The 20,172-nt window shown below is 44.3% G+C and overlaps 1 long non-coding RNA gene and 1 pseudogene across 3 annotated transcripts in view; one reads left to right on the forward strand and one right to left on the reverse strand.

The window, feature by feature from the left end:
- LOC125739918 (uncharacterized) overlaps positions 1-20,172 on the forward strand; it is a 34,238-nt gene that overhangs the window by 6,662 nt on the left and 7,404 nt on the right. The window lies entirely within an intron of this gene.
- Positions 2,252-2,352, reverse strand: LOC125740891 (U6 spliceosomal RNA; annotated as a pseudogene).

Genomic DNA, 20,172 nt, shown 5'->3' on the forward strand with positions numbered 1-20,172 from the left:
ATATTACCAGAAGGTGATCGATCGACTTCAGGGAAAACATGGAGTAATGTAAATGTGTTGGAATCAAGCAGGCTAAAGTAAATAAATAATACGGAAGACTTGCTTTGGGGGGGGGGGGCACAGGAAATAGAACTAGGACCCCTGAGGGCAGGAGGAGGGAACCGCGACTCTGTCTGGGTATATTAGTGGCAAGAGAGAATGTTTGGTTTCAACACTGCTAGGGACAAAATCAGCTGCAAATCCCCTGCACCCAAACATACTTGGTACTTGGTGCTCCGATACCGGCCATACCCAAATCTACTCCTTTGATTCATGGATTTTTTTTAAAAAACAGTCTGGGGTGCAGTTGGGTATCAAAAGACAAACATTTTGGCAAGTGCAGGTATTCTGTCTGGGCAGGGGCGCTGTAATAAATGGGCTGCATCATAACCCCCCCATACACACCCACACACACCCGCTCCACCTATTTTATATACTAATAGTACAATTAAGTAATACGGGTCAGTAATGAGTCCTACACAGTAAAAACAGTAATATTAGGTTTCCAGGTCAAACAGTGTTCAGACGACAGACGACATTAACGAGGCTCGCAGATCCCCCACTGAGAGGACCCATGTCGGGGGCTGGGGGGAGGAGGAGCTGTCGGCTTGCAGCGTGCCAGACGTCACATCTAGGTTCACACTCCTGGATCAAACGGCCGTTGACTGGACACGATGGGTTTAATGAGTCCACTTCATGGTGGAGTATATAGCAGTGGCGTGTTAGAGGGATACTGCTACATGCTGTCCTTCACAACATTCCCAGGTGGGACACACTGCAATGAAGGATGCTACAGTTCTCCAGTGAGGTGGCTACCAGGCACAGAGGAATCGCAGTAAAGAGCTGCTTCGACCATAACCCCAATTCTGTCAGCTCAACAAGGCTTCACGGACAGTGTCTACATCACTACGAACCATTGCGATCCTTGTTTAAGACCATGTGCTCTGGTACATTACCTCCCTGTGCGCATACACGCTCTAATTAAACAAGGCAACATCACACTGCCACGCTGAACTGACATCCACTGCCTTTTGCCACATGTTGCCTGGGATCTAGCACCAAGATCTTCCCTCCATGATCCTGTCCAGGATAAGTAGTCGGAAGATGGATAGAGGTCACAGCAGCCCACATACGTCTTCACCGGAAGCCAGTAGTTCACCATGTCAGAAGAAGGTTGCAGAAATTCTAGAATGTTGCTGATATGGTTTTGGGGCTCATGGTTCCAGTGGCAGGATAGCAGAAGGTTCCAGTAATGGGACCTTTTCATTTATGAATGTACCATTTAGCCCTAAAAAGCACAACATTCTTCATTGCCCCAGATTTATCAGCATCTACAAAAGTTACTGAGCGAACGCACTTATGTCGGCAAGATCTTCAGAGAAGAAATATTGCTGGCTTTATATTGTGGGATCAGCCCTGGGAAACCATGGATAGAACTTGCAATAAATGGGAAAACCTTATTACTTCAACCACACTAACATCAATCAACCTTGAGTCGAAATAACCAGGGCAATGTGTCTCCCTGCCTGACAACACGGCACTGTGGACGTGTCACTGTGTCATAGTGTAAATGTGCTATTTGGTCTTGGGTACACAGTCGAGCAGCCTTCAATCACTACTGTAATGTTTCTCCGGGCTCTGTTGAGTCAGAAGGAGTTAAGTATCTCAGCTCGCAGCTGAAGGGCCGAATCAGGTTTTACGGTCTGTTCCACATGTAATTCAGAGGTCAAGATGGTACCGGCATCAAATTCCATCTTGTCAGGGGAAGAGGCACCACAGAATTAAAGCTTATGCCACTGATTGTTATCAGTGTTGCAGTTTTGTAAGAGTGAGAAGCCCTCACAAATTGGTGTTGTTATACGACCTGCGTTAAATAGTCAAATCTCACCTTGTTGGGTCAGTTTTCCTCGCTGGCTTGGAAGGTGCCTCAGAGCTAACAGCCCACACGTGACCTCTGAGTCCTACTCACCTACAGCCAAGGCGTGCAAGCAGCTGGCTGCCCTTCTGCCTCTTTAAAGATGAACATTCAGCTCCATTAACGTTTTATTCATTTAGCAGATGCTAAATCAGACAGTTGCAGGAGCAGTTGGAGCTAAGGGTCTTGCTCAAGGCCACAAGGGTGAAATCACTCTCGAGCCCCTGGGATTTGAACCAGCAGCCTTCTGATCACAGCCACAGTTCCTTAACCCGCTGAACCACACACACCACCCCCAAAAAAATAGAACACTTCATCAGTTCATGAGTCATCCACGCACAGGGGCCATGAGAATATTCTATGTCATTCAAATTCCGGTATATGACACATGCAGAGTTAAAGCCTGAAAGCTATCAGAAGATACACTGTTAAATACAGAATGGTGCGAATCTTTAAGTCTCATAGCCACACAGATTGGTCCATACTGATTTTTGACGACCTGGTAGCCCCGAACAGACTTAGGAGGAATTCTCTGGGTCATTTAAGCACATTATGAGAGGTATATGTTTGTGGGGGGAAAAAAATAGAAAATATAAAATGGATATTTTGGCTAAAACATTTACATATTTTATTGTACCTTCTTGTTTCAGATGTGACTCATCAACAGCCTTAATGTCTCTAATTTCTGCACTCGGTTAAATGAGTTCTGATTGATGCAGTGAGACCTTAAGAGATTGCCTGCAGAATTTCAAACACTTAATAGTGCTGAAAATTACCGCAAGCTTCCAAATGTCAGACAAGACGAAAATATAAATTAGCCGGGAACGGCCACACACTCGTAATTAACGGGCACAATGAATTGCGATAATCAAATAGTTTGTCCTCCAAGGAAACTATTAGGGAGATTATCAAAGTACTTCTTGGTCTGTTGTCCATTGACCTTTCTGTCATTTTTATAGCTCACGTGGGCCACGGTCTTCAAAATAGACACCCCTTTGATGCCGGTTCTTTTTGTCCCTCACGGGCTCCTGCATGTGACACAGACTGACTGATAAACCACAATGCATCATTTATATAATTTTTTTTTTTACCTGATGCCTTTATTCAATGCAATATGCATTTATTTTATAGAAAGCTGGGTCAGAAAATCCCTGATACAATTAGGGGTTAGGGAACTTGCTTAGGGATCCAGCAGTGAAATCACTTTGCTGAACCTGGGTTTTGAACCAACAACCTTCTGATTAGAGACACAGTGTCCTAGCCTGCTGAGGCACATACTTCAAACCCTGGGGAAGAACTCGCAACAGCCAAATGGGAATTTACTATTTCTCAATGGAGATGCTGAGGTCACAGATATGATAAAAGTAGTAAGTGACACAAATGAAAACGCAGTTATTATCCTGCATTAGTTTAATATCATCTGTCATATGCTCTAGCGTCCTTAAATACATTGATACAAATTATCAGGAGAGAATGTGTGTTTCATCCAACACTCTGTGCCTCAGCCAGCCGGGACTGAGAATCCTCAGAGAGCTATTCCCTCAGGGGCAGTTCTGTGAACCACAGCGCTAAACCACAACTCTATGCAGCACGCTGACCTGCTCACTCTCAGCGGCCAGTGCTTCACCTGTGCCCTCCTAACCTAACCTTAACCTCTATTCCCAAATGTCCGCTCTACCTCCTCCACAGGAGATCTGGATCTACGGTGGTCACCTGTACTTTTACATTGCAGAAGCTTTTTTTTCCAAAGCAGTACAATCGAAAGAGCAGGGTCAGACGGCGTCGTTTTTGTCCGACTGAAAGCTCACTGGTGAAAATCCCCTCCGTCTATGCTGGGATCTGAACCGACAACCTTCTGATCACAGCAAAAGGGTCCTGACACTGAGACACACAGTTCTGCAGCCACATGCCGCCCCACAAACTGTTGGCACCGCGGTAATTCCTGGTCTTGTTAACGAACGTCATCCATACACCCCCCCCCCCCCCCCCCAAATATTTCAGCAGTACCATAACCTGACAAAAACAGTCTTAAGAGGAAAAATGTCCAGCTTTGCATAGCTGCTCTGAATTAAAATAGTGCTAATCGTGCAAATGGGGTATTTAAGGGGCAGCTGGGCAGAAATAGAGGAGAGGAACTGATGGTGTTTGGTCTCGTTATCATTAATATAAACACTCAGTGGTCATGTTATTAGATGTGCACACCTGCTCCTGCCATCTGAGAATCGTGTGACTGCAACTGAATATATACAGTGCACAGACAGGGTTAGGAGGTTCAGTTACTGCAGATAAGCAATTACGATGTTCTAGACGCCTGATCTAAGCGATTGTGAGCAGACTATGATTGTCGGTGCTAGATGGGGGTGGATCCCGCATCTCAGAAACAGCCGTCACTCCTGGGATTTTCACACGCTACAGAGAACGGTGCGATAAATGGGAAAGAAATGTACTCCGTCAGAGGCAGTTTTATGGGTGAAAATACTTTGTTAATGAGAGGGCCGAGATGAGAACGGCCAGGCTCATTAAAGCTAACAGGAAGGCCTCGAGTGCAAAGATTACAGCTCAGTACGGCCGTGGTGTGGTGTGGTGTGATGTGGGGTTTCTCTGAACGTACTCGTCTAAGCCTTCGAGAGATTCTGGAGGTAGAAAGCTGGTTCTACAAGTCGAGTGAGGCTGTATTGTCATTCCAGCTATACTTGTGCAAAATATTGTTCCCCCAAACCCACGGGGCGACACAGACGAAAAGAAATGGGTTACATGTGCAGAACACAAGACACAAGGCTGAATACTACAAAGCCATCCCATAATGCGAAGTGAAAGACAGCCTACCTGCTGCAGCTCGTGATACACACATTGGATACGCTAAATACAAGCGACAACTCGGGGGAAATACAGAGCAGAAAAATGAATGAACGCTGTGCAGTTAAGTAACCGTAATCCACAAATATAGCAGCAGGCTAACAAGAGTGCAATTAAATAATAAATAACAATAAAGTGACCAGTGCCCGTGGGGGTGGGGTACAAGCCCCGGCCCCTTTATTGTTATTTATTGTTATTTATCGTTTTAATTACAGTCTTGCTTCTGTGCTGCTATTTTTATGGTTTAGTTATTTATTTAATTGTACATTCAGGTGCAGTTACCTAGTACGACCTGGGACTAGCTAGGGCTGCCTAATAATGTGGGTCCTGAGTATAGCAGCTATATTTTATGGCTCAGGCTGTGTCTTAAGTTGTTTAATAAAAGTGTGGTGAGAGTCCCCAGGGCTGAAAGCTACAATGCTGAGAGCGAAAGACACAAATACCTGTGTTAGAGGTAGGTCCTTTGATGGTCGTTTCACTGGCGTTGCGATTCTCGGAACTCCCCTGGCCAGTGACCTTGCTCTCGGGCCGACTGCACAAACACCTCCGCTGCTCAAAGTGACATGACGATCGAAACCTTTGAGTCCGAAAGCCCTGACTGACTGGTGCAAAACTGAAAGTAAGCAGTTTAGCGGAGCGAACAGGGTAATTTAAAATCTCTTGCTGCGTGCTGAGGGAGAAGACGCTGCACGACTCTTCCACCGGCTTCCCGGCTTATTGGAGCTCTGTGTTTAATGGTCTGTGGTTATCGTTTGTACGATTAATTCCGTTTTTGTCCGACTGACCCTGCAGATTTTATTCCTTGCAGGATTTACTGCCCAGCAGTTCATCCAGTTGCACATTCAGGTTTGACTTTTTTTGCAGCTGAATTCTTAGGCAGCAACTCCTAAATCTGCACAACAGCTATTATGAATTTGAAAATGCATTAATTCATCAAACGTTGGGGTAAAAGGTCAAAGCAATCCTTTAGTGCCCGTATGCATTTTGATAATTTTATATATAATAGGCCTACTCTACTGGATTCTCCTTCTGGCAAGACGGTTGATGTTATTGAAAGCAATTTAGACTCAGAAAGTTCAGCTTTAAAAAAGACAGTTGCTTGACAACCATTTTGCAAATTTTATGAACTGATTTCCACTCACACTGCTCAGGATGTCATGCAGAATGTAATTGCGAAGTGAATCAAAGAAAGAGCCACTTTACAAATATTTCATGATCACTTGGAAAAGGCGAATTTGGCAGTAGCAATGCTGTAGGACGTCAAATATCGCCTGGCATCGTAACTAATATGTCACAATGAAACAGTGTCACTTTTGTAGATTTAGAGTTGCCTCCCCTTGCTGGTAGACAGCACACTCAAACCGCACATTAGTGTGGGGCCCCCAGAGTTTGGGGCCCCCTGTTGGCCACAAACAGTTACTACATAAAATATTAAATAAACACATTCCTTGTTTAAGAGATGCTGAAGGAGCATGTTTTGCTAACCGGCTCGCTAGCTATGATGAGCTACCTCAACATTTTATGCAACCATGAAGCGATCCTATCACTACAGCGCTACGGAATGAAAAACAAAGATAGGACGTCTCTAACAGGCTAACCAGTTTCTTCACAACAAATAATGAAATGCCTGATGTGGATGCAGCACACTTTACAAAGACAGCTGGGGGGCGGAAACAACGAACCCAGACCCACACTAACGAAAAACCATCCCACACCAAAAGAAAAAACTGTATAGAGTGAAGATTCATATGATGAGGTTGAAGGTTCAGGCGCAGAACGACCATATGGGATCATAACCTGGAAACAAAAGATCTGCTTTTTTTGGAATGGAGAAAGAATTCATGAAATCCATTAGGCTACCTGATAATCAGAATTGCCGTTAAATGAATTGATCACATTGCACAGTGGTGTTCAGAAGACCCAGAATACACTAAAATACCTGAGGGGACAAGGTTCTGACTGCTGCCCTCGTCAACCGGTGGGGAAATGCAAAGTTATTGCAGATCAGTATGAAAGCTGCAAGTCAAATGTATTCAGGAAACACAGGAGAGCACGATGCAGGCACCTGTCCAGTCTTATTTACAATTGCATTACATCCATTAATTTAGCGGTTTATTTTGTCCAAAGCGACATACTCATGTGGATCAGAGGGCAGGGTCAGCCAGTGTCCCTGGAGCGATGGGGGTTAGGGGCTTCGCTAAAGGGTGTAACGGTGATATGCTGCTCTGCCAGTTATGGGATAATTGCCTTCAAAAGGCTGCTGGCATCAGATGAAGAGAGAAAAAAAACATTCCCATCATGCCAAGAGGAGCAGCGCTAGTCCCCAAAGTGTCATTTTTTTACAGCGTTCTTCCTCGCCAGCAATTGTATTGTTGATACCCAACAAACCCCCCCCCCCTCCTGGGCGTTCAGCACTTCAGCTCAACACAAACTGGGACGGCTCCAGAAATTCTAGACCCCAGAAGTCTCGGGGGGTAGCGTTTTGTCGCATTAATTCCCCCCATCGAGTCAGAAGTGGAGTGTTTAAACCCACTGTTGTGTTGGAAGGAGTGTTTGCTGCACGGCCAACATCTATTCCTGGGCTGGTTCCTTTAATTCCCTTCCTGGAAGCGGCTGTGATCGCGCAGATCCGAGAAAGTGTAACAGAGGCCTAAAGAAAACCTTAAGATGTTTTTCTGCATTTTGAGCAAAGGAAGAACATACTTGCACAGGACCATTAAGGAAAAAAAAGAGCAAGCATGTGATAAACGCAGAAGCCCGTTTCTGATTATTCCACGCACTGAATGCAGCAGTGTATCCTGGGACATTAGTTAGCTAACGCGCACGTGAATGCAGGGGGTGCTGCTGTCTTAATGAGGAATTAAGTTCGAAACGGAGACAGATTATCAACTGAAAATTAGTCGTAATGAAAATAATTATGGAAGATGTCCCATTGGTGGCGGAGAAATTATAAACAGCGGAACGTTCACCCCCCCCACCTCCCCCAAGCTAATTAGAGAGGTTTGGGACGAGGCAAAAATAAATCAGTCGAGGACGTCTACCAGTATCACATTTCACACAATTAAAGCGATTAACACAGAGTGACTTAATGGAAGCCGGTGTCACCTTCAGGTCATTATCGCGCATAAGGTATGGTCAGAAAATCCTTGATAAAAATGCAAGGAAAGGAAGGTAATTAACTTACACGGCTGAGATGGAGAGAAAACAGTTTATCAGACATTTGAGTTTTTGCTCTGACCTTTTCCTGCATGTAACGGGACATGGGGGTAAGGAACACTGAAGCGTTAAACTAATTTCTAAATGTTGTAATTAAGGGCATATTGTTTGAAATGTCAAGCTTCCGTAGTTTCATGCAACAACAGTGATGATTCACACATCACACAAAAAAAATGTGAAAACACTAATTGTTCTCCGTGAGCAGGAATAACATCGCTATTGGGCTCCGTGGGGTGAAAAGTTGCAAAAGTTTGTCAGATCGCTGAGTAAAACAATCGTCAAAAGAACGATTCAGCTGATTAACGGCGCGGCGTATTGTACGCTTTGCAAACGCACAGCTCCTGTATTTTATCAATTAATCACCGAGTATTAAGAGAAGTGTGTGCAGCGTTAATAAGACATTAAATTATGGCCTGCGGGCATAGGTAATGCGGGTTTTGAATATTTCACTACCAATTTGTTCCTGGATGAAAAATTAATGGGACTCATCCGCTGACCATAACAAGATCATTAATAGTTTTTCTGTGTTAATATACGGCAATAAATCTCTTGTCAAACAGCGACGCAGATATAAGAACAGTGCGTTGGTCTCTGTACACTCTCCTTTTCTTCATGCACCCCCCTCCCCCCAATGTTGCTGTGAAACTGCAAAAACGAGCGACCGCATTTTAAATGGAACAGAGCAGCAAAGCATTCAAACGTGAGAAATATGATGAACGTGTTTCGTGTTACTAACATGGAATATAATGGAAAAGCTGTTGAGAGTCGGAGGGATGGAGAAATGCAATCGAAAGAAAATCACCGCAATGTATTCGTCTTACACAAATACTTAATTTGGGATACAATCACAATTTAAGACAAGGCTTTTCCCCCCAATCAATCAAATTAACTTAATTCTGTGTTTTTGAAAATAATGTTGTCCCAGGGGGAAAAAAAATTGACAACATGGGGAAATTAGAAAAGTCTTCCAACACTATCAAAGATCACTGAGAGAGAGAGATGTACACGGATGTGTGTATTTCAGAAGGGATCTGGCGTGCTAACATATTAAGCGTTATTAGACGCTAAAGCTTTCGTTACGTTAATGACTGAAGGAGCAGCATCATTACTTTTTAAAACCTACGGAGGGCAGATGTTCCTCGTGGCTAAATATGCGCCGCGTGTAGCTGTGAGTTGAAGAACAACTCAGAACAAACAGAATAAACAGCATCGCAGAACAGGAACACTTTCAAAACGGGAACCACGTGCTGACCCAGTCCCTGGACTTTCGTGCCTGCCACTGTCCCCAATAGGGTCCGCTGATGTGACGGGGTCCACGCTGATCTGGATGCGCCTCTTAAAACCAGTTAGATATATATATATATATATATATATATATATATATATATATATATATATATATATATATATATATATATATATATATATATATATATGCGGGAGCGGGTTATTTGCAAATAAAATAAGGCGAGAAATCACAAACAGGTAATTTCACACAGGTATGGAAAAAAGCAAGGAAAGTCACCGGGGAATAGCAAAAAAATAAACTGTCTTCAAGGTCATCACAGTGGGCAAGGTAGAGAAATCTGTGTAGGCGTGATGTGAACCAAAAACTCCAGAGAAATGTGGTGGGTTTCTGGTCAGGTCTGGTGATGTTCTGGGTGTCAGCTGAGGCAGCACTGTGTCGGTCAAGGCTGGTTCTCAACCTTTCAATTCAAATATACGAGTATTTTGGGGGGGGGGGGCAATGGGGTGAAAAAATTATCAGATAAACAAACATAGCAGACATGCATAAAAACACAGAAACCAGCGTCAATACAGTCTCTACCAATAAAGTGACAGTAGAGAAATTACATGTTTGCATTTAATCTTTACATTTTAATAGCAAGAAGGGAGGCTCCTCCCTTACATGGGGGGTGGGGGAGGCTATGGACCCTATAACTGAATTTTAAAAAGTATTGCACAAAATCTACACAGGCATTATCTCAGTCCAGCATGAACAAAGAGGTTCCCAAATGTTCTACAAGTCTTCTAGTGACACACGAAGAGCCGCTCCCAAATCACACCTTGGTTCCAGATGGTGTAGCTGTGACAGAACACAAACACTGTATCCAGGAATCATTCCCAGCGAAGCTGGACCAGCTGTTTGCCAAGTTTTGAACAGGTGACTGCCATCCAGGGGGCGGCATGGTGGTGCAGTGGTTAGCACTGTTGCCTCACACCTCTGGGATCCGGGTTCGAGTCTCCGCCTGTGTCACGTGTGTGGAGTTTGCATGTTCTCCTCATGTCGTCGTGAGGTTTCCTCCGGTTTCCCACCACAGTTCAAAAACATGCTGAGGCTAATTGGACTTGCTAAATTGCCCATAGGTGTGTATGTGTGAGTGAATGGTGTGTGAGTGTGCCCTGCGATGGGCTGGCCCCCCATCCTGGGTTGTTCCCTGCCTCGTACCCATTGCTTCCGGGATAGGCTCCTGACCCCCCGCGACCCATTTTCCAAACTGCTTATCCTACTGGATGGATGGATGGATGGTTGGATGGATGGACTGCCATCCAGCTCGGAGGAATCCAAACAGAACGAGTCTGTCCTCGGGTCACATTCACCATCTAGAGTCGACAGCAGTCTGTGACACTGTGGTCGTCTTCCCTCTCCCATTTTCCCAGAGGGATTACAATACGCTCTCGAAAAACCCAGCTCCAGGAGTCTAGTTTCAATATGTGCAATACGTTTATTAACGGAACAGTCATAAAAATGAAAATTGCACAATAGGGTGCAAGTCCCAGAACTCGTTTGGAATTCATTACAGAATCATTAATGAATGTAATTGTTGTGAATACACTATATTGCCATTGCACATTAAATTAAATTAAATAAGCAATTTTAAACTATTGTTATTAGCAGGTGCCATGTCTTCCGTTCAGGTCTCCCGGCTTCCCAAAGGCTTGTTTCATCATTACTCCGAATGAGCCCATACATCTTACTGCCGGCCAGTCTCTTGCTCTTTTAACTTCAGTTTTTCCAAGCATTGTTCTTTTTTCAGTGCACTGGGGTTTTGTATTACAATCCCAACATAAGGCAGTTTTATTCTGGTCATTTGAGCTTTGCGTGAAAGTTCAGGCAGATTTAACATCAAAAAACGTTATTCAAAAAAGAACCTAAATCTGAAGTCATGCTAACATTCCCATGGATGCAAGGACATAACCTTGGTTTAAGCCATGGGGGGGGGGGGGGGGGGGGTGAGGTTTTCACCCATTTAAGGGGGTCCAGGGGGTTGTATTGGTTTTGATTACTGGGGGGGGGGGGGGGTTAAAAACCCCCCATAATTTACACCCATACATGATGACTCAAAGGTTCATGTCTGTCTTTGTATACATGGAGATGTTCTGTTATGTCCGGGTTCCATGATGGTTTCCAGCTCTGTCAGGTGAATTTGTGTCTCTAAATTGTCTATAGCATCAGTCCTGTGCTACTGGGAACCATTGCAGCACGTTCCCTGTACTGCCTGGGGTGGGATCCAGCCCCCCATGATCTTGTCCTTAATCAGACAGAAAATATACTGTATGGGTGGGCTAACCGCTTGATATATTGTGCAGAGTGTAAATTTAAAAACACCCCACCCCTGTTCCAAAACTCCTTATCCAGTAGAGGCTCTCTGCACACTCGACCATATATAGACTCCAAAATGTCTTTTGAATCTGTGGGTCGCCTACCGTATACCGTTCATCGAGTTCAGCTGCTAAACCAGGGCAAACAACTGTCATGGAAAGTGTGTCACGCATGTGGCGACAGCCGTTTCTGATTCGCCTCCCAGTAGCAGCTTAGAGCAACCGGTAGAGCTCGGTCAAGAAATATCGCAAAATAACCAATATCGCCCAGCAGCACAGGGGCAGGATAAATAGAGCCAAGCCTGAAAGAAATGTGCTTTTCTTGGTCCAATAAAAGCCAAGGGCGGGGGCGGGGGGGGGGGGGGGGGTTAGGATGCTGGGTCGCTGGATGCAAGTCACCTTGATGTTCCCTGTGCGTCAGCGAAGGTCACAGTCAGAGACTGGATTTGGCTGGTTATCGCGCACGCACCTGACACACGGAGGCGCCGGTCACGCTTGATGTAAGAAGAGCTTTCATCTGACCCATCTAACGGCTGTTACCCACGGAAACTCTGAGTCTCCGCGCCGGCCCCGCCGAAGAAGGGCGCGATAACAGAAATGACTTCCTCCCGTGGCGCGTCAGGCTGAGCCGCACACCTGCCGTGTCTCTGCCAATCAGAGCGGGAGCGACTGGCACGGTGCGGCGTCGCTGCTCTGGGAACGCAGGACAACCCTGGGTATTTGTTACCTGACAGTCAAATAACACTCCACATGGTGGAAATTTTCTAAATATTACCACGGTAAAGCTGGATTTGGTCAACTAACCTGATGTTGTGACTAGAATTTGTCTGGGAGGGTTTGTTTAAATCAGATCTTCAGATGTTACAATTTCATAGTTGGTTCAAACACATCTATCCTTTTTCTTATTATTTGGTAATTGTATTAACACTAGATTTACCGAGTTTTTATTCTCTGCTGAGAGTCCCAAGGTGTTTGTCACCCCTGCTGTGATTTTCGCAGGTCTTCAGCCCCATCCTCCTCCTGCTTTTGTTGTGCAAACACACCCATTACCTGTGAGGCCTGGCGCATTTGCATTTTTTACTCAGAGTAGCTCAAATCCAAGGCAGGCTAAACCTGTGTGTGTGACATGGAAACCTTCACAAAAGTCTGCCATATCTATACCAAATATCCCACACGCTGACTGACCTGCAAATATGAAAGACGCACATTCACAAAATATATGGAAACACAAGTCTGTGTTATTTATAAAACAAATTGAGTGAAAATAGAATGAAAAGTTGCTAATAGAATGAAATGAATAAAATGAAAACATGCTAACACTTCAGTCTCCAATGCATGTTTGTATATAAATGTCATAAGCTGAGTGAAGTCATGGTCCATGGTTTTTGACATGCTCATACACATACAGAATAAAATGTCATTTCATTTTCATTGGCCATCACTGAATTATAACACCAAAAGTGAATTTTGTTTTAGTGTGATCTCTCCAGCTTTGCATGTTTGGCTGTTCATGTAAAAATTGATGTATCCGTGCCTCAGTTCCAGGTTCATCTCTTCGTCATCTTTCTGCCTTTTGTCTCAGTGGTTACTGTCCCACACAGTCTGTCTATCTTTCAAAGTCTGTGTTTGCAGCGTTTGAAAACCCAGTGACCATCATCCCTGTATTTGGCAATGGAGTTCCTTGGCTAGAAGAATCGGAAACAATCTTCTTTTCCTTTCCACCCTGTAGATGCTTTGTACAGAACGTAGGCATTCACCGCCACCAAGTCCAGCATGTTGTAAAACACAGCTACTGGCCACTTGCTTGTTGCTGCTCGTACTGAATACATGCGCGCCATTCTAAACACTGACGTGGAGAATTCCTCTCCCTGTGCAGTGTCCTTTGCCAATGGAGGAAGTTCACGGCAAACGTTATTCACCATGCCCAGTAAAGTGAAGCAGTCTGTGTGACAGTGACAGTGAGGTGAAGAAATTGTCCATTGTGACATTTCTCCCGTCATCCAGAAATGACTCCATCAGACTCATGACCACGTTCTCTGCCAGCCTTCACCAAGAACTGTGCTGAAAGTTTCACTCCAGGAGAACACATGAACATAGATGTACAGCTGTTCTCGACCAAGGTTCATTGTCCATGCAGTATATTTACATTTACATTTACAGGATTTGGCAGACGCCCTTAGCCAGAGCGACTTACATAAGTGCTTTGAGACTCTGCAATGAATTTCCGATGCTAGCTCAATAAGGACCCCAGCTACGAATACTATCTCTGAGAACGCCATTGAGTAGTGCAGAATTTTTATTTTATTTTATTTTTTTAAAACACACACCAGAAAAAGAGTCGAGTAAGAATATAGAAGTTCTACGTCAGGTATTTCTGAAAAAGAAAAGTTTTGAGTCGTCGCTTGAAGACATTCAAGGATTCAGCTGTTCGGACATCTAGGGGGAGTTCATTCCATCAATTAGGTGCCAGGACAGAGAAGAGCCGAGATGCGTGTCTTCCTTGTGCCTTGAGGGGAGGTGGGACCAGTCGAGCAGTGCTGGAGGATCGGAGAGATCGTGGTGCAGAGCGGGGTGTGATGAGGTCCTTTAGGTAGGATGGTGCCAGAGAATTTTTGGCTTTGTATGCGAGCATCAGTGTTTTGAATCTGATGCGTGCAGCTACAGGAAGCCAGTGGAGGGAGCGCAGCAAAGGAGTGGTGTGGGAGAACTTGGGAAGGATGAAAACAAGACGAGCAGCTGCATTCTGAATCAGTTGGAGGGGACGGATGGCGCTCAGTGGTAAACCCGCTAGAAGCGAGTTGCAGTAGTCAAGGCGTGAGATGACGAGGGACTGGACGAGTATCTGGGTAGCCTGGGTGGAAAGAAATGGACGTATCCTCCTGATGTTAAAGAGGAGAAACCGACAAGAGCGAGAAAGACTGGTGATATGTGAGGAAAATGACAACCGATCATCTATGGTAACTCCAAGGTTTCTAGCAGAAACCGAAGGACGGATCAGGGAGTTGTCAAAGGAGATCGCAAGGTCCTGGAGGGGGGATGAGTCAGCCGGGATGTAAAGCAACTCAGTTTTACTAGTTTTGAGTTTTAGCTGGTGAGTGGTAATCCAAGATGAGATGTCTGCCAAGCATGTAGAGATCTTAGTGGAGACATGAGTGTCTGAGGGAGGGAAGGAGAGGATGAGTTGAGTGTCATCGGCATAGCAGTGGTAGGAGAAGCCATGTGAGGATATAACTTCGCCAAGAGATTTAGTGTAGAGGGAGAATAGGAGAGGGCCAAGAACCGAGCCCTGAGGGACACCGGTGGAAAGACAACGTGGAGTAGATGTGGATCCATTCCATGTCACTTGGTATATCGCATCCAAGCCGGACAAATTTGGGATCAAGTTCTGGATGGCCACGGATTTGGAGACCAAATACGTCTGCAACGTGTCCCCTAACTTGGGAAAGGACCCCAGTCACCAGAAAAGGGAGAGGGCTGGCAGAGAACATGGTCATGAGTCTGATGGAGCCATTTCTGGATGACGGGAGAAATGTCACAACGGACAATTTCTTCACCTCACTGGCACTGTCACACAGACTGCTTCAGCGCAAAACAACACTACTGAGCACAGGGAATAAAGTTTGGTATGAACTTCCTCCAATTTCAAAGGACACTGCACAGCAAGAGGAATTCTCCGCGTCAGTGCTTAGAAGTGGCAGTGTCTCCTTGACAATTTATGCACCTAAAAAAACAAGATTGTGTGTGTTCTGAGTTCCTTGGACCAAGATGTGGCGATCTGTGAAGGCAGAAAGAGGAAACCCAACACGATAACAGACTATAACCACATGAAGGTATGTGAATGTGTGTATAATTTTACATCAGTGCTACAATGTTTTCTGATATGTACTATACAGGCCTATATAGAAAGAAGGTAGAAAAAAAGCAAATACACTCATGACTCTCTCTCTCTCTGCTGTTATAGTGTGGTGTAAATGTGTTGGACCAAATGGCGCGCATGTATTCCGTAAGAGCAGCAACATGCAGGTGGCCAGTAGCTGTATTTTACAACATGCTGGACCTGGTGGTGGCAAATTCCTACGTTCTGTACAAGGCATGTACAGGGTGGGAAGGCAAAAGAAGATTATTTTTGAGTCATCTAGCCAAGGAACTCCATTGCCAATTTATGCCACAAAAGGCTATGGGGACAGAGGAAGGCTGCTGCTGTGCCAGGACTTGTATGGACAACTCAGTGTCAGGTACAGGAGAACTGCAACAGAAACCGCAGCAGGTTTACCAGTGCAAAGTGTTACAAATTCACTTGCGCCAAATGCAGGGATGATGGTCACTGGGTCTGCAAACACTGCAAAGTTTGAAACACTCAATTTTTTTTATAAATAAAACAGACTTGTGCTTCCATATATTTTGTGAATGTGTGTCTTTCATATTTGCAGGTCAGTCAGCATGTGGGATATTTGGTATAGATATGGCAGACTTTTGTGAAGGTTTCCATGTCACACACAGAGGTTTAGCCTGCCTTGGATTTTAGCTGCTCTGAGTAAAAAAATGCAAATGCGCCAGGCCTCACAGGTAATGGGTGTGTTTGCACAACAAAAGCAGGAGGACAATGGCCCAAGAAACTCTCAGCAGGGATGCTAGTAGGTGTTAGGCCCAGGGAATTTACGCAAATTTGCGTAGATTTGGCAGTTCTAGTGTTAAAGTGCCTTGATTCTTTGCCTTGATATGAATGATTTCATCCAATCTTCCACCCTTTCTACTTCAGACTACATTTCCTGTTGAGGGTTACTGTTGCATCTATATATATATTCAGTAACGCTTTACATTAAGTGCACCCTCATAATGCATTCATAGAGCATTCAGTGCACCTTCATAATGCATCCATAGAGTATTCAGTGCACCTTCATAATGCATTCATAGAACATTCATAAGCATCATGCAAGTAAACCATAACATCCTAACACCCCTTAACAGCATTAATATAGATTAATAACAAACATGAATACATTATAAAGGTGCACTGAACGTTTTATAAATGCAAAAGCATTATGAAGGTGCAGTTAATGTAAAGCGTTACCATATATTCTTATGACTATTAAGTTACTTTAAAGTTGTTTATACTAGCATACTGTTTAGGGTGCATCCTGGCTCTGTGTGACCTGGCAATGAATAAGCAAAGATGGTCAATGGACAGATACTGTATAAATGCTGAAGGAGATTACGCTATTTACAAGAATATAAAACAGGACTACAGTCCCCCAGACTACACTCCGGCACACTGATCCTTGGACCCTGTCAGCATCAGTGCCTGTCCTCATATGTCACCTCTTTTCTAGTGTTTGAGTCGTCTTCTTAGTCCAAGCCGTAGCATATCAGCCCTTAGTATTTGTTAATGACCCTTACATGTGTATTCTTGTTGTTGCCAGCCTCAGTGTTTGTTATGGTCCGCATCGCCCCACACATAGCCCTCGTTACCTGTGTATTTACAGTGTCTGATCTTACTTTGTTCCTTGGTTTGTCATTGTGTTTGCTGCCCACTTTGTACTCTCATTCTGCATTGTGTCGCTGTTGTATCTGTTCCACTTGTACCTTTTGGATTTAGTTGTTCTTTATGTGTAGCCCCTTTTGTTCTTGTTTAGGCCCCTCGTGGTCCCGTTTGATTTCTGTTCTGTCTAGTTTTTGTTACAATAAACCTTCCCCTCTGTTATCAAGCCGCCCTGCAGATAGCCACACCCATGACGCCCTGCAGATAGCCACACCCATGACGCCCTGCAGATAGCCACACCCAAGCCGCCCTGCAGATAGCCACACCCATGACGCCCTGCAGATAGCCACACCCATGACGCCCTGCAGATAGCCACACCCAAGCCGCCCTGCAGATAGCCACACCCATGACGCCCTGCAGATAGCCACACCCATGACGCCCTGCTGCAATAGACCCAACTCTGCTAAAACGCTTTACGAAACCTGTTTTCCGTGATCTCCACTGTTTTGTGTTGCCTGTAGCAAAACGATATTCCCCGTCTTTTCACCCATTTCTGTGTAACGTTGTCTTCAGCTTCCTGCCTGTAGCGAATGGTACCGAAATGTATGGAGATGACATTTTGTTAGTAGTTTTCATGTTTTACAAAAAATTACTCAACCATTTTGCCAAAAGCAAGCATTTCTCAGAAAATGAATTCATTAACGGTCGTGTCTGTTCACGGGACAAATGTCTTATTGTATTTGTTTTGTTACGGTGTCAAAGTTTGTCTTTCCATAGCTGCACTCTAAGCCATAGCAACATATATCTCAAGTCATTCACTCAGGATCAGGACCCTGGGCGATTTGAGCTCTCGGCATAATTATCAGCCTTTGTATCGAAGTCAGGGTATTGCGCGTCATTTCCGGCTTTAATTAAGATTGTTCGATTAAAAAAAACATGTTTCATTCTGGGGGAAAAAATAAAAACCCACTTTTAGGTAACAAAAGCATTATAAAGCAGTTATTCAGATACTGAGCATTGACGGCTCGGGAAACGGCTTTCGGCATTGTTAAATCGTCAAAAGAGGCGAGAGCAAAGTAACACGCAAACGGGACTTGTCACGCCTGCGTGTTTTCTATCCATGGCAGATGAATATTTTATTGTGATGATGTTATTACGAACGGCAAGAATTACTAATAGAGAAAAAAACATTTTAATGATTTTTTTTCTTGCAAGTAAAATGTCACGACTATACGCGGAACAGAAAGGTCAAGTCTATGGACTTTAATGGCTTGTTTTTTCGTATTACAAAAATCAACACATATAATCACCACATATGAAACGATAGACAGATTCCTGAGTTTTATTATGTTATAATATCACCACGTGTTGGGTTCGTGATGATAATGGACGAAAACTTATTATTATCATTAAAATGACTAAATGTCCTAATTAGCTTGATATTGCACTTACATTATGAGAGAAATATGACGCTTCACTGAGGTAAATTTATTCCAAGGAAATCTTCGCATTTCGTACTTTGTGCACTCTTCATGAAACTTGATTTATTTTACAGAAAACCTATCTCTGTGTTTCTGGTAACGTTTAGCGAACTCCAGTTGTAACTCCGGATTGAGCACTGGGTGGGGGGGAGTTCCCCACCCATTCATAATGAAAATATGATTCTTTTTCTTTGGTGGTTGGGTGGATTAGCCGGTTCTGATTACTGGGGAGGAGGGGGGGGTAACAATCCCCCCATGATTTATGCCAGCAGAGATTTTCTCCTGGCAACCTGCTAAATAGTTCGTTAGCATGGGAGTGGCATCTAATTACACTTGTTAACCCCAACATCCAATCAGCTGCTGCAACTGTGATTTTCACAGAAGATTTGCTATTTGGAAAATGGAGGCAACCCCACTGGCATCTTCATAAAAGCAGATTCAGCTCCCGATGTTGGAAATTTGTTTATTATTATTGGGGAAATGGGGATTTTCGACTATGCAGCTGTTACGTTCCCTGCGTGGACGGAGAGCGAGGATGCAGCTCCAGGAGCCGGGAATCCAGATAGGCAGATTTCTTAAGGGGTGGGGGGAAACAGGTTCGGGGAAATAGCAACAAACATCAATGACGGATCTAGGGAAACTGACTCGAACGCGGACTGAAATACACAAGACAAGCCGAAAACAACAGGAGACAGGTGATCACAATCGGGGAAGCACACGTGGATGATCAGGGGGCGTGGCACAAACGAGGACTGGACGCGCAGGTCATAACAGCAGTTGTTCCTTATAGTCATTGCCTGATTTATGTAAGTCAGCAACCTTCTGTCTGATTTCATTTGTGTATTCCCTGCTCTTACCCATCTTTGTGAATGCCTAAAGGGGATTGGCCTGTGTGTTACTTCATAGGTATACCCCAGTAGAACAGGAAGCTGTGAATCACCATTTCAGAGCTTCTGCAAATACATTTTAAAGTTACAGTATAAATGTATACATTTTTAAGGGTGCTAATAATTGTGTAGTGCCTGCTGCATGTAGACAGGCAGGCATCTCTTACTATGTGAACTGATTTTTTATTTTTTTTTGATTACATGATCAATGACCTCACCACCCCTGGAACACTGGTGTGAACAAGTCATCCATAGTCTGGGGGTAACCAGACACATTTCCCAGCAGTCTTCCAAGGGCAACGAACAGGAGATTGAGTCTCCCAATAAAATATCCCTGTTTACTTTTCCCTCTGTATAACTTGAACGCACACACTCACACACACATATATGCTTTGAATGCAATACCATGTTATGAGCAAAGCAGTGAAGATGGACAGAAAAATTAAATTCAGCAGGGCTGTGTGTATTAGCCGGAGTGGATTTAAGACCCAAGAGCCAGGGACTGCAGGCAGTAAAGCGAGAAATTACTTAAAGTTGAGCGGCGGAGTCTGTGAGGACTGCATTGTTATAAGAAAAAAAAAAAAAACGCCGGATGGAAGGATTGGAGAGAAGCAGCTGATAGAAAAACACCTCGGAAGTTTGGGGGGAGGACCGGAAGGGGAGAGATAAAGCCCTCTGCTGAGATTTGGAGGGTAT

Source organism: Brienomyrus brachyistius, chromosome 4 (genome assembly GCF_023856365.1).
Source record: "Brienomyrus brachyistius isolate T26 chromosome 4, BBRACH_0.4, whole genome shotgun sequence".
Classification (NCBI taxonomy): Eukaryota; Metazoa; Chordata; class Actinopteri; order Osteoglossiformes; family Mormyridae; genus Brienomyrus; species Brienomyrus brachyistius.